This window comes from Salmo salar, chromosome ssa20 (genome assembly GCF_905237065.1).
Source record: "Salmo salar chromosome ssa20, Ssal_v3.1, whole genome shotgun sequence".
NCBI lineage: Eukaryota > Metazoa > Chordata > Actinopteri > Salmoniformes > Salmonidae > Salmo > Salmo salar.
Window position 1 is genome coordinate 24,251,097 of NC_059461.1, and position 15,491 is coordinate 24,266,587.

General features: G+C 41.0%; 1 pseudogene across 1 annotated transcript in view; it reads left to right on the forward strand.

The window, feature by feature from the left end:
* The window catches only part of LOC106580214 (calcineurin-binding protein cabin-1-like), a 150,290-nt pseudogene extending 135,495 nt beyond the window's left edge, over positions 1–14,795 (forward strand). The window contains exons 30-33 of the transcript XR_006761094.1: positions 11,006–11,276; positions 12,403–12,558; positions 12,672–12,874; positions 13,047–14,795. The product of XR_006761094.1 is annotated as a calcineurin-binding protein cabin-1-like (transcript). The remainder of the gene's footprint in view (positions 1–11,005; positions 11,277–12,402; positions 12,559–12,671; positions 12,875–13,046) is intronic.
* The last annotated feature ends 696 nt before the right edge of the window (positions 14,796–15,491 follow it).

The window sequence follows — 15,491 nt, forward strand, 5'->3', positions numbered from 1 at the left end:
ACTTGATTTGCTCTCTGGGCGCGCAGGGAAGGCAGAGTTTGTACCTTCAGACGTCAAAATGGCAACAGTTTGCCTATCTGGCACGTGAATCGGGTGCACCTACTGCCAACAGCTCGAGACAAATAAAAAATATAAGGACACAAGGCATTATCGTTTTTACAGAAATGTTTGCCGATCAACTAGGTTGGTGACCACAGGACTAGTAGAAGCATTGTCTTCTCTTCCCTAGCAGTTTAAACTCAAATATAGAAAAACAACCTAGCTTGTAAACAAAACAAAGTCTCACTTTAGTAGACTTTCGTTTCAAGTAAATTAGACCAACTTTTATGCTTGTGTACTTCTAAAATTGTATCTTTCGCTTAGCTCTTCACCTGAGTATAGACCCCATCCAGGCAGTGTTGCAGCGCAAGGTAGAAGGGAAAGGGGGATCCTGGGCTATATACAGTGAGGGGGAAAAAGTATTTGATCCCCTGCTGATTTTGTACGTTTGCCCACTGACAAAGAAATGATCAGTCTATAATTGTAATGGTAGGTTTATTTGAACAGTGAGAGACAGAATAACAACAAAAAATCCAGAAAAACGCATGTAAAAATTTTTAGAAATTGATTTGTATTTTAATGAGGGAAATAAGTATTTGACCCCCTCTCAATCAGAAAGATTTCTGGCTCCCAGGTGTCTTTTTATACAGGTAACGAGCTTAGATTAGGAGCACACTCTTAAAGGGAGTGCTCCTAATCTCAGTTTGTTACCTGCATAAAAGTCACCTGTCCACAGAAGCAATCAATCAATCAGATTCCAAACTCTCCACCATGGCCAAGACCAAAGAGCTCTCCAAGGATGTCAGGGACAAGATTGTAGACCTACACAAGGCTGGAATGGGCTACAAGACCATCGCCAAGCAGCTTGGTGAGAAGGTGACAACAGTTGGTGAAATTATTCGCAAATGGAAGAAACACAAAATAACTGTCAATCACCCTCGGCCTGGGGCTCCATGCAAGATCTCACCTCGTGGAGTTGCAATGATCATGAGAACGGTGAGGAATCAGCCCAGAACTACATGGGAGGATCTTGTCAATGATCTCAAGGCAGCTGGGACCATAGTCACCAAGAAAACAATTGGTAACACACTACGCCGTGAAGGACTGAAATCCTGCAGCGCCCGCAAGGTCCCCCTGCTCAAGAAAGCACATATACATGCCCGTCTGAAGTTTGCCAATGAACATCTGAATGATTTAGAGGACAACTGAGTGAAAGTGTTGTGGTCAGATGAGACCAAAATGGAGCTCTTTGGCATCAACTCAACTCGCCGTGTTTGGAGGAGGAGGAATGCTGCCTATGACCCCCAAGAACACCATCCCCACCTTCAAACATGGAGGTGGAAATATTATGCTTTGGGGGTGTTTTTCTGCTAAGGGGACAGGACAACTTCACCGCATCAAAGGGACGATGGATGGGCCATGTACCGTCAAATCTTGGGTGAGAACCTCCTTCCCTCAGCCAGGCCATTGAAAATGGGTCGTGGATGGGTATTCCAGCATGACAATGACCCAAAACACACGGCCAAGGCAACAAAGGAGTGGCTCAAGAAGAAGCACATTAAGGTCCTAGAGTGGCCTAGCCAGTCTCCAGACCTTAATCCCATAGAAAATCTGTGGAGGAGCTGAAGGTTCGAGTTGCCAAACGTCAGCCTCGAAACCTTAATGACTTGGAGAAGATCTGCAAAGAGGAGTGGGACAAAATCCCTCCTGAGATGTGTGCAAACATGGTGGCCAACTACAAGAAACATCTGACCTCTGTGATTGCCAACAAGGGTTTCGCCACCAAGTACTAAGTCATGTTTTGCAGAGGGGTCAAATACTTATTTCCCTCATTAAAATGCAAATCATTTTCTAACATTTTTGACATGCGTTTTTTCTGGATTTTTGTTGTTATTCTGTCTCTCACTGTTCAAATAAACCTACCATTAAAATTATAAACTGATCATTTCTTTGTCAGTGGGCAAACGTACAAAATCAGCAGGGGATCAAATACTTTATTCCCTCACTGTAGGATTCGTAGTTCTTTGACCGATTAATTCACCAGCTATAAAACAAAACGTCAGAAATACTTTTGAGAACAGCTTCTCCAGCATTTATTTTACCATAAATGTGATCATAATTGACAATTTTTATTCACAAATGTTCGAACTGTGGAGCCCTGACCAACCACCAACAACGTGGCTGGTAAAATAAATATTTTACCCGCCAATGCCAAAATCTACCCACATTTGGCAGGTGGGGGTGGTCATTTTAAAAGGTGCTACACAGGATTTATTTTTATTTCTGCATTGTAATTTCATAAAATATCAATCTGCAGTAATAGTGGAATGATATTTCACAGTATTACTTTTCGCCGGTGTTATTGGCTGTGATATTTGCCTATTGATTTCTCCCGCTGGAGAGTCATCTCGTGTCAAAATGGGAAAGCTGTTCTGACTTTTTGGCGGTATTATCGAGTGGCAATCGCTTTGTCTTTTCCTGGTTGCTAAAAAGCTACGCTGTTCGCTCAATTTCAGTTTGTGAGAAAACAAGCACTGAATAATGTAGGGAATCCTTGTATCATCTACATCGCTGTGAAATATATTTTCATTAACAAAAAAATATATTTGAAGCTGATGGACCAAAACCGAAAATAAAGGGTCAAGCGCAAGTCTCCGACATGTTACGGGGAAATAGGATAAGATTTGGTTGCAGCCTAGTACTTAGTGAATTGCAAGATATTTCACAGCAATTTAGATGGAAGCACTATTCAGTGCTTATTTTCAGATGCCGCTCTGGCCAGAGAAATCAATTGGCGAATATCACAACACTGTGAAACACAATCATTACACTATTTTTATTTTATTGATTTCACTAGGCAAGTCAGTTAAGAACAAATTATTATTTACAATGACGGCCTACCCCGGACAACGCTGGACCAGTTGTGCGCCGCCCTATGGGACTCCCAATCCCTGCCAGATACGATACAGCCTGGATTCAAACCAGGGACTATAGTGACACCTCTTGCACTGAGATGCAGTGCCTGAGACCACTGCGCCACTCGAGAGCCCAACTTAACTGCAGATATATTGACATTTTATGAAATTACAATAAAAAAAATTATCTATGTATAGCACCTTTTAAAGTACAGAAGTTGTTATTGTACATTTAGGCTCTTTGTTGAGTCAGAGTTCACACCTGGGAAGAGGTTGGCATAAGGCTAAGTAACTCCCCTGCAGGGACCTGGGCGTTATTCGTGTGGGTGGGAGGATCTGCTAGTCGTGTTTTGAGAGGATTCATCATAATATCTCGCTGTTTCCCCCATTAATTTACTTTGGACTTATTTGCACAGTTTTGTGAGGGGCTATTTTGTGTCCGTCCATTGTTTTCCCTCACCTGTACCTCTGACCATTGTCTCATTGGTACTCTGCTCAGAGTTATGCCCTCCTTACCAAGAAGTCCGGTCACATCTCAAACACTTCAGTGTCACCTGCTGCATTCACAGACTAAGTCAAGGAACAATATGGAGCTTCAGCTCTCGAAGAAACAATGACAGCCCTTGAACTTATTTAGAGAGGCAATTTCATTAAAATGTGATAATAATAAAAAGATGATCAGAACAGGAGATGACCTACACACAGAACTGATAAGCTGCTTTCAAACCCCATCTCAGTAATTGCAGAAGGGACCATCCATGGTCTGAATCTGACTTTGAAACCAGTCTGGCTGTAAGCAGTCTTCATATGATACACAACGAATGGTGGAAACGAACTAGGCTACACGGAGTCTGCTGCAGTGCTCTCAGGTACTTTTTCTCAGAGCAAAGGGTCTTTTGTGTTCCAATGTTTTCATGTATAATTCCTGATATAAGAAGCTTCACAGCTAGCGGTGGAAACCTGTAGGAGCTGCTGCTGTTGGTCTGTGTTGAGCTGTGCTGTGTGGTGGGTCTATTGCAGTTGGAGTTTGGGGGGTTGGTTGGTTTGTTTGTTTGTTTGTTGAAGCCTGTGTGAATCCCTCAGGGAGCCTCGTTATTAATGATTTGACTAGAAATCCCTGCTGGTGGGATCCGGAGATGAAAATACCATTGTGGTGAGCTATGTTATCAGTAGATCAGCTGACTTATCCAGACTAACCTTCTGTTGTTTTGTGGCAACCTTGTAGCCAGGGTCTAAGTTTTACTGAGTTCTGGGCTTTTAGGAAAGTTGAATGCTCATTTACTGCATTTCTAAATTATTTAAAATCTATAAAATGCTATTTGGAAACAGCAACAAATAAAAAAGCAATAAGTACTGCAGCCATTATCACATTGGTTGCTTCATTCACCACAGTTGATCAACAAACACATAGCCTATTAGCTGCTTCACATTAACTCTGCACTGGAATTAAAAACTATAATTTAATAAGTACAGAGGGATCTGTTTGCAGAAAATGTATTTTATTAACAAAAGGTAAACAAAAGTTTGCTTTACAAAACTTTTTGTTGTTGAAGTTTTACAGCTAATATCCTGCAATTGTACATGTTTTGCCATGACTTATGCCATGTTAATAGGATATCTGAGTGAGAGTGACTAACAAAATCAATGCGGGCCCCCTCGAGGTCAGGGCCCCTGTCCCCTCTCATTGAAGCCACGGAAGGTCAAGGTCGACCGCGGGACTGCATAGTCTTGTTAACACTAGCATCTCTAGGTCCTTGACTTGAGTTCTGGAATGGCTGCTTTGATGTGTCGGCACGAAGTGACGATAATGAAGAGACTGTGCCCTCAGACTTCAAGGCTGAATGAATCAGGATCTATTGTTTTACATAGGACCGCCCCAGCTCTTCCGCTTCAAGCCAGCACTTCCAGGATAAGCAAACACACACAGTAGCTAGCACAAACCTTCGGAGTTTGGGCATCGTTTGCTGCTAACAGGAATAGAGCACACAAATCATCACACATATTTTTAAAACATGATAACAACCTGTCTATACTAAAACGAGTGACATATTAGACAACTGCAACCTGTTAAACATTACGATCTTGCGGCTAGCACGTAGCAACTAATGACAAAAAAAATAGCAACTAATGTTAGCTAGCATTGCTAACGTTACTTAGCATTGTTCAGCCCATAGAAAGCCAGCCAGCTAATTACCAGCTAGCTTGCTATCAACTCGAAATCGTCTAACTAATGAAATGTATGTGTTAGTTTATAACTAACTAGTTATAGGCTTTACATTTCCATACCTCACGGAAGTTATTCATTTTCCATTTCAGAATGTCCTCTGTTTACATAGTAGGGCAATGATGTGAACTGGGGTGGCAGGTAGCCTAGTGGTTAGACTAGTAACCGAAAGGTTGCACGATCAAATCCCGAGCTGATAAGGTAAAAAGCTGTCATTCTGCCCCTGAACAAGGAAGTTAACCCACTGTTCCTAGGCCGTCATTGTAAATAAGAATTTGTTCTTAACTGACTTGTCTACTTAAAGGAAGGTAAAATAAATTATTGAACTGTATGTTCAATTCTGGTACGTTTTCTCCCTGCCCCCTAACTTTTGGCAATGCATGAACATGAAGTACCCTAAACATTAATAGATCATAGTCTGGCTCCAAAAGATCAGACTACAGCAAGTATGAACAACAAAACCAAAATGGATATGAATAATCTTTCATAAAGTCAACCTAAAATGTATATCTAATGCAACATTTACTAATGTAAAGATAAAGAAAAGAGGGCATATACAAAATGTACTTTATTTTACAGGATGATATATAATGTGTGAAGAAAATAGGGAATGAATGTGAAGGTGTAGACTCAGTGAAGGTGTCTCATCCCTCTGTACCATGGTGTAGTGGAACAATTCTTGTTCAGCCTCATAGCATGATTCTGATTCTGGCTAGTAGCATGGTTCTGATTCACCCTGCATCCCACTGCTGGCTTGCCTATGAAGCTAAGCAGGGTGGCTCCTGGTTGGTCCTTGGATGGGAGACCAGATGCTGCTGGGAAGTGCTGTTGGAGGGCCAGTAGGAGTCATTTTTTCCTCTGGTCAAAAAAAAAACAATGCCCCAGGGCGGTGATTGGGGACATTTCCCTGTGTAAGGTGTTGTCTTTTGGATGGGACGTTAAATGGGTGTCCTGACTCTGGTTACTACAGATCCCATGGCACTTATCGTAAGAGTTGGGGTGTCCTGGCTAAATTCCCAATCTGGCCCTCATACCATCATGGCCACCTAATCATCCCCAGCTTCCAATTGGCTCATTCATCCCCCCTCCTCTCCCCTGTAACTATTCCCCAGGTCATTGCTGTAAATGAGAATGTTCTCAGTCAACTTACCTGGTAAAATAAGACACAAATAAAAAAAATGGCTGATCTGTAAATAGTGAAAGGACATTTTAGATGTCTATGGGACAGTTTACATTGTAACATTGTAAAACACTCAGTGGGCTATGAGGTTTTAAAACTTGAGACCCTATGGAGGATGAATGACCCGTTGAATTACAGAAACCCTGTACTTGTTCATATGAATTTGAGACTAAAAGGGTGGAACAACTGCAATTGGACAATAGAACAAATAAGCCTGAGCTTGCTTTATGCAGGTTCTATCATCTAGTAGTATGCACCTGTAATTAAAGTTATTCACACAATATACATGAGTGTTGACAATTTTAAAAGGTTCTATGAAAATCTATATAAATCAGAATTAAACAACCGTTTCACTGATCCTACAGCCTTCTTAGACTCAACAACCCTGAAGAAATTATCAGCTGACAAAAAAGAATAACGAAGATCAACCAAAAACAAATATTAGACACTGTTAAAAGATTTGTGTGGGGAAAAAAGCCCCAGGAATGCACGGCTTTCCCATAGAATTCTATTTAGTATTTTGGGACAAAGTAGTGCCCCTATTTACACAAATGACAGCACACATGTCACTCAGTTCAGTGCTTCCTAGTTCCATGTATCAAACAGTTATTTCAGTTATAATAAAACCAGGAACATCTGGAGAGTCCCCTGCTGCTTACAGACCCATAAGTTTAATAAATTGTCACAATGAAGTTATTGTTAAGCTCATAAGCAATACAATGGCAAAAGTCTTACCAGACCTCCAAGATGGCGTAGCAGTGGGATGTCTGTTTTGATTGTCTTGTCCCATCCCTTGTATATATCATTTTTTCGTATATATTTTTCATCTAATTTTCCATCTACGGACTGAACATACTCTCCTGCAACCCACCCCTTCTACATTTGCACACACTACATACATTTTTCGATTGTTCTTTTCTTTTGTGTTATTGACTGTACGTTTTGTTTTTGTGTAACTCTGTGTTGTTTTTGTTGCACTGCTCTGCTTTATCTTGGCCAAGTGGCAGTTGTAAATGAGAACTTGTTCTCAACTGGCCAACCTGGTTAAATAAAGGAGAAATAAAAAATATAAAAACCTGATACCTATAATTCAAAAAGGATTTATTAAAAATGGACCCAAACAAATACAAGAACATGTTTCAGTTTAATACAATACGCTAAGAAACGAGATATAGATTTATCAATAATGGCTGTTGATGCCGAAAAGGCTTTTGAACATCTTGAATGGCCTTTTCTATAAAAAAATTATGAAGCTTTCAACTTTCCAGCTGAAATAATAAATAAATAATATTATATAAATGTCCTAAAGAAGAAATATACACAAATAATACATCTGATGAAATTGCTTTAAAAAGGGGCACAAGACAGGGTTGTCCTCTCTGACCCCTCCTGTTTGCACTGGCAATTTAACCGCTTGCAGAAAGAATTAGAGAGGATCCAAACGTAACAGGTATCACTATTGGTAAACATGAATATAAACTAAACTTATTTGCAGATGATCTCCTGATATACCTGACCAATATTGAAAACTCGATGCCCCCCTTGCTAAAAATAAATAAATCTGAATACAAAAAAAAATACATTTACGTGGAATAAAACTAAATAATTGTCATAGGCGTCGTAAGGATTGGACCAAGGCGCAGCGGGTAAAGTGCTCATCTTTCTTTATTAAAGAAAACACTTAAACAAAATAAACTGATGACGAAACCAGTCCAGTAAGGTGCACAGACTCTACTGGAAACAACCACCCACAAAACTGACCAAACTACAATGACAAATAACCCCTTTTACTGGTCAGGACATGACAATAATGGCAATAAGAAAAATAATAACTAATCTACAGCAATCCTTTAAATGGACCACAAAAATATTAAATACATAGGATGCTTAATAAGGGACAACAAATATATAAAGATAACTTTATCCCATTACTCAACAATATGAAAGCAGATCTAATTAAATGGAACAATGTTCCCATAAATCTTACAGGTAGAATAAAGCTCTTCAGAATGGCTTGGCTCGCAAAGTTTTTATATTTGTTCTTGGTATTACCAATTACCCCAAGACATTCTTTAAAAAGTATACTCGGTCATAAGACTTAATATTGGCAAATAAAACTCCATAAAATAAAAAGGAAAGTTTTACACCTTCCTAAGTCTGAGGGTGGTTTTAACCTTCCAGACTTGGAATTGTATCAGCTCACTAAGACTTTTACTTGCACTAAAGAGAGGAGCAATATGTGCATGCTCATCCCCAGAATTTTTTCACGTGTCTATTTTCAAAGGATAAAGCTAAAAACATTAACAGCGTAATAGTTAACAACACTATAACAATATGGAAGAAAATGGCGCGTTATTCTACAGGAACCAATATCACTCCCTAAAAGCACAACCTTATGGAACAATCTTTGGATAGCTTTTCAGAATTCACTGATAAAATTGTCCACATGGAAAACTAAAGGCATAGAAACAGTAAATTACTTGGTAATAGGAAATACATTTATTTCAATTACAGAATTAAAAATCAATTTTGGACTGACCAATGTACATATTTTCAAGTACATGGAACTTAAACGTTTTATATCACAATTTCGATGTGAAATCTTTTCGACATCAGAGCAATCGTAAGGGAATCATATTTGAGTCAGAAAAAGGATATTCTTGTAATAGGTAAGATATACAGAACCTTGCAGAGAGCCTATCCAACTGACAATCTCTTCGAAAAAATATTAACTATTGGAACCAAGACAAAAAATAACTGATATTGGCACAAGATGGAGGGAATGTTGGAACATAACTTACAAACTAGTCATTGAAAATTCACACTTAATCCAGTATAAACTAATGTATATAATTTATTATACAAGAGACAAAATTCACAAATTCTACAGTACAATGGCAGCCATGTCTTAAGTGTAAAACTAACAATGACTCAATATTCCATGCCATCTGGGAATGTTATAAATTCCAAAAGTTATGGGCGGAGCTAGAAAGTTGGGTGTCAGAAGTATTACAATGTAAATGTACTTTTTAATCCGTCTGTCTGCGTATTTCAAGACATGGCATATGAAGGTGCAGTGAGATACCTGATGGGTTGGATGATACTTTTCTCGTCAATCATCTTGAAAAAAACATATAGTTAACTGGAAGTCAACAAATCCGCCATCGTTTACACTATGTATAGGTCAAATGCTTTATTATCTAAATGTTGAAAATGTGTGGGCGATGGAGAGACACTAAATGGTGCAGTTTGTGGCCATGTGGCAGAGAGTGATACGGGCACTGGAGATGGGGGTGTGAGCAGACAAGTCTGGGCAGTGGTGATGTTGTGGATGTTTGAATGCGTCTGCATGCTGTCGTTTGTATGCGTATGTATTGTGTATTTAATTGCTTCTAATACACCAGATGTACACTGAGTGTACAAAACATTAGGAACACCCTCCTAATATTGTGTTGTTGTACCCCCATTTTGCCCTCAGAACAGCCTCAATTCATTGGGGCATGGACTCGTTCAACAGGGTGCTGGCCCGTGTTTACTCCCATGTTTCCGACAGTTGTCCAAATTGTCTGGACGTCCTTTGGATGGTTGACCATTCTTGATACACACGGGAAACTGTATGTCATAGAAAGAGCAGGTGTTCCTAATGTTTTGTACACTCAGTGTATGTCCTTGAACCTATTATTTTAAAATCGCAGTGATAAGGATAATTTAGTCCGGTCGGCCTTCAACTTGATATGTAGCAATGGCCGTGCTTGGTAGTCACATTGCCATAACTTGGAAATAAGTCATGATACTATTATATACTTCTGTATATCATTATCAGTCCCCTGCCTCTAATTCCTCCTTCCCAGTTATCCAATGTTTCCCTCCTATTCGGGTACTTTTAAAAGAAGAGATGGTATTCAGTCCAATGCTCTCCTATTTCAGAGGGAAAACTGAACAGAAACTGTATTCATGTCGGCTGTGTTCTTCCTGGTTGCCATGACAGCAGTTGTGAGAGCAGGGCGGCTGTTGTCACAGGTTGTTTGTGCAGCTCTTGTGTTTATGGTCCTCAAAACATTCCAGAAGATACCGACCATTTACACTGAGCTGCACTGGTGACAGAACGCAATCATGGTTACTTTAAGACACCTTGGAGCCGGCGTGAGATATGGGTCGGAAAACGTACTTCAGTGCAGGGATGGGATATGCCACTGTACTCCAAATGTTACCTTTATCTACATTGATGCATCGAGAAGGTACAATTTGGGGTAAAGTGGCATATCCCATCGGACCCATATCTCGCACTGGCTCCACGGTGTCTTAATGTAACCATGATTGTGTTCAGACCCGGTAGGGTCAGTGTCTTCTGGCAACACAGAGAAGTAAGACGTCCACAGGACACTGCTCTAGCATAAAGCCAGCGTAATAGTACCATCTGACTGTGTAACAGTGAGATGGTATCAGCTATGATGACTCAACCTATTTCTACGGTGGTTCTATGTCTGGGACATTTTCCCTCCAGGGAAGCAGATATGCAGTTCTCAGTGTTCTATCTTCGCTCTATCTACAGTATCTGTACAGAGGAAAGAAGACTCTACTGCAGATGGGCACTCAAGGTCAGGCGCTCCTCTCCTTATTACCACACTCTGTCTTTATCTTTCTCAGTCTGCCAGTGATGCCCCGACAACACCCAAGTACACTAAGGATAACCGCGACATCTTCTTCCCTGCCTCTCTGCCAACCCCGGTCTTGCTCAGCCACACTGCCTGCCACCCTCTGTCCATCCAGATCCAGGACAGCCAAGCCAAACTACAGTACGAGCCCCTGGGCAAGGTGCCCAGACCTCCAGGCAGCGGCTCCCACGAGCAGCCCCAGCACAGGAGAGCCCCCCTGCCCATCCACCCTGCTTCAACTATGGCCTTCAACCCCCAAACAGGTCAGTTTCATCCCTCCTCATCTCAGTACATTTCACAAAGCACAGCAGTGAAACTGCCTGTTCTGTTTGAAAACAGACTCTAAAGCAGTTTAAAGTATGCTGCTACAAAGAGGACATGGTCATCAAACATTTTAATTACAATTGTGTAGTTCCTCTTTGGAGAATATAGTGTAATGTGAATTGATTTGTAACACCCGCAGTAATTTCGCTGAAAACTGGTTGTGTTCACTGTGCTGTATCTGCAGTTGATGATTCCCTGCGTGGTACCTGCTGCTCTAGGGGAGAAGGATAAATGAGACTGTCAAAGCTGCTCTCTCTCACTGTAATTATATAGACAGCCAGCAGGGGGCACACTTGCCCACTCAGAGCTGTGTTACGTAACTACTGTACACTATGAACTGGTTGAATTGTTTCTTATGTCTCTCTAGTACATCTGACACTTACAGATGGAAGTGTATAAAATAATGATCTGTCTTTAACTTGGAACACTGTTCTCCTGATGAAGCATTGTTTCTGTATGACAACTGTGCCAAGCCTCTTTAGTTTACAATCCTGATTGTTGAGTACATTAAATATTTAAGGAGGATAACACACACACACACACACATACATACATGAGGTTAAGGAGATCAGTGCTCAGCATCGGGCAGCTTGGCACTGCAATCTACCAATGGTTTCCCAGGCAACCTGAATGAAGAGGTTGGGTAGAGGGGGAGTGAGATTATTGTATTTGTCGTCAGTGCTGCTAGGGCTATTGTACGTTGCTACATGGGGATGTGATTCTCGCAGGCAGGCTGAGGCATTACCCTCCCTCATATATCCTATCTGCCTCCAGCTTTCATTGTGGGGTCTGTTATGGCAGCCTGGAACAATATTTGAAACCAGTGTTTGTCTGTGTATAGAAATGACATTTATGTTCCAGTAAGCTCATGTTAATGTTGGTCATTGCAAACATTGTTGTTATAGTATAGTGCACTGCATATTAAATCAGTCTGAAATGGATTATTCTGCTAACCCCAGAAGTATGAGTGAGAGCCTGTCATCTTCTTTCTTCACTATGCTGGTGTGTTTGGATGATGTATGGATTGTGACCCAGCCAGGTCATGTGACGTGGTTGTTTCTCCAGATGAACTTGAGGAGCCCGCAGAGGGACTGTCCTACAGACAGCAGGAGTCTCATCTGTGCCAACAGATGAAGCTGGCCACTGTGTCCCCAGGGCAGGAGGCTGCAGGCTGGCACCTTGACGAGCATGCTTCCTGTAGTACCACACAACCCTGCTCAGGTAAGAACATTTACAACCAGGAAATACCAAGAGGGAAAGTAAGAATTCTAGTAAGGGCAGGAGAGTATCCTTGTTAGAAGTGCTCATAATGTTTCTATATCTCTAATGTTCAGACCAGCAGCTGTATGGCAGCAGTGAGCAGTCTAAGATGTCGGACCCCAGTCGTGTCCGCTCCCGCATCCCCCCCAACATGCCAAAGCTCTTCATCCCCTCCACTGTCACCAAGTTCCCCCCGGAAATTACCGTCACCCCGCCTACACCCACCCTACTCTCCCCCAAAGGAAGTATCTCAGAGGAAACCAAGCAGAGACTCAAGGTACTTTCCTGCTTCCTCTCTTTCCCCTTCTTTCGCTCTATCTATCAATTCCATCAATTGATCTATCTCTGGCAACTTTCTATCTTTTCACCCTGTCTGCTAACCTGTCTGTCAGTCGGACTAAACCCCTCCTGTTCTTTGTCCCCTGTTCCTGTTCCTGTCCCCTGTGCAGAACGTGATCCTGTCCTCCCAGTCGGCGGCCACAGTGAAGAAGGAGACGCTGAGCCAGCCAGCCCTGGAGGTGCAGGAGACCTCCAGCCAGGAGTCCTCTCTGGAGAGTGAATCAGACGATGGGGATGAGGAGGATGATTACATGGACATCTGAGCTACTGACCCTTCTCACAGCTACAAGAGTGAACAAACCCAGGCTGCTCATTTGAGCTAGACCTGACTTCCACCAACCCTTCCACCTTGTCTTGAAACAATGGAATGGTACATGTCACTGCAGCTAGTGTCTCTGTGTTGGTGCAGTTGGTCTATCTTGTATTGAATGGGAAAAAGCTCTAGAAAGTCACACTGTGGATGACTGGGGATGTTTTTAGTTAAACAACAATTTAGCAAAGTGCCATTTTACACTCATCACACCTGCCAGGTAGCCAAGGTCTCCATAGTCTTTCACATGAAAATGGGAAAGGGTGTAGAATGATGATCAACACTTACTGTAAGTTAAATGGTCAGAATTTGTGGATTGTTGCAATGCAATTGGCATCCTTGGCTGTGATTTATGCATCTTTCACAAGTAATGGGGACAAAAATTCAGCCTGCTTTTACTATATTTCAACTGCAGCTACATCCTTGTTGGTGGGATTCAACATCCCACACTGAGGTACTTCAACATGATATGTGCCATGGCAACATATGACTGTTGCCAGCCAACTTTTGTCCATACACATTGATATAAGAACCTAAACTGCAAGAAACCCACATTTGTATGTGACCTGTATTTTCATGGACACTATGATTTACTGAGGACCATCAGCTGCAAACCAGGCTTTTATATGGGCCTCCTAACGCAATGTTGAGGAACCTACTTCACCAAAGCTTAATAACCTGTAGCAGATTGGATATGTTTGCACTTCCCAGTGGGATGTCTTTGATTTGTCTTTTGTTTGTTCTATTTTTGTACTTCACTGGATTATTTCAAGTCTTGTTTGATTTTGTCCTTTGTTTCTGTGTGGATTTGTAGCTTGGAGGAGTCTTTACCAGGAAGAGGTCTTGTCACCAGCATTGCTCAGGATAATAGACAGAGAGATGTTTTGGATTAGCCTGAATTAGCTTTTGTACATCACACTTAAAACATATTTTCCAATGAGGCAACTCTTATTGGGTTCGGGTGTTTATTTAGCATTGGGGTCAAGTACATCTCAATTCTAGTCAATTTAGGAAACAAATTCAATTTAACTTAATCAGTTGTGCGTCAGTTTATTTTCTGAATTCACTGGCATTGTAAGGGAAGGTGTGGATGTTCCTAATTCAGATAAAATGCCTTCCCGATGGATCAGTTTTGGTAAATAGGTTTAAATTCAAAGTAAACTCGGAAAGGGGATAGTTAGTCAGTTGTACAGAATACAATATGTTTTTTACAGATTGTTTTCTATAAAAAGAAGGATATGTAGTGTATGTTTATTGTCAAAAACACGACTTTTTAAAAAAGGAAGAAATTATTCATTAATAATTGTAAAGGACATTGCCCAAACAAGTCTTGCTTGACTACCTGTAAATGGATGTTTGTATTTTTTGATGTATAATACTGTTTTGTATTTCTACTGCTGAGCTTCTTATGGGAATATGTAATGGCTAAAAGGTGACTTTGGGTTCAAGGCTTTTCTTCTGCTCTTCAACCTTAGCTCAGGCTGGGGAGTTGTTGTTCTCTACATATTGACTTGCCACATTAAAGATGTCACAACAAAAATATACTTGATACACTCATACCTGGTCTTTGCTCTTTAACTCTTATTTCCATTACTTACATTTTCTGTTTGTTTTCATATTTAGTTTGAACTTCAACCTCTGGCAGCTGTATTGGTTGCAAAAGCTGTATGTATACAGTAGTTTAGACCAATTGGCAAGACAACCTCAATGTCATTCAGTTCTACAGACTACAATTCTAGTCAAGTTTGACCTAAACAAAACAACCTGTGGCAAAGTGTCACTCTTTCCACAAACATGTCCCCTGTGTATCAATCATGTTTTCTATCTCCACAATCTCCTCTAGCTGAGACCACCCTGTCTCTCTCTGACATTTTAGTCAAAGGGCTCGTACACTTCAGTGTGAAGTCTCTGACACGAGGGAAGTCATTAGCCTTCATTAGCAACTTCCAGAAGTTTCTTATGAAGTGCTGTGAGTTTGTCATTTGCCCCTTTGTCAGGAAAGCTACATTTGAGGTTTGTTTTCTTATGAGGTGGACCAAATGTGTGATCCCCCATCCCCTAGGTTGTAGTTTTGAGATCTCTCTTCTCCAAGCCTTGATAGGGCAGTGGTAAGTGATTTGTTCAGTCTTTTCTGTCTTATCTGTCTGTCAACAGGAAGAAGTTAACTACAGTTGAAGTCAGAAGTTTACATACACCTTAGCCAACTACATTTAAACTCAGTTTTTCACAATTCCTGACATTTAAT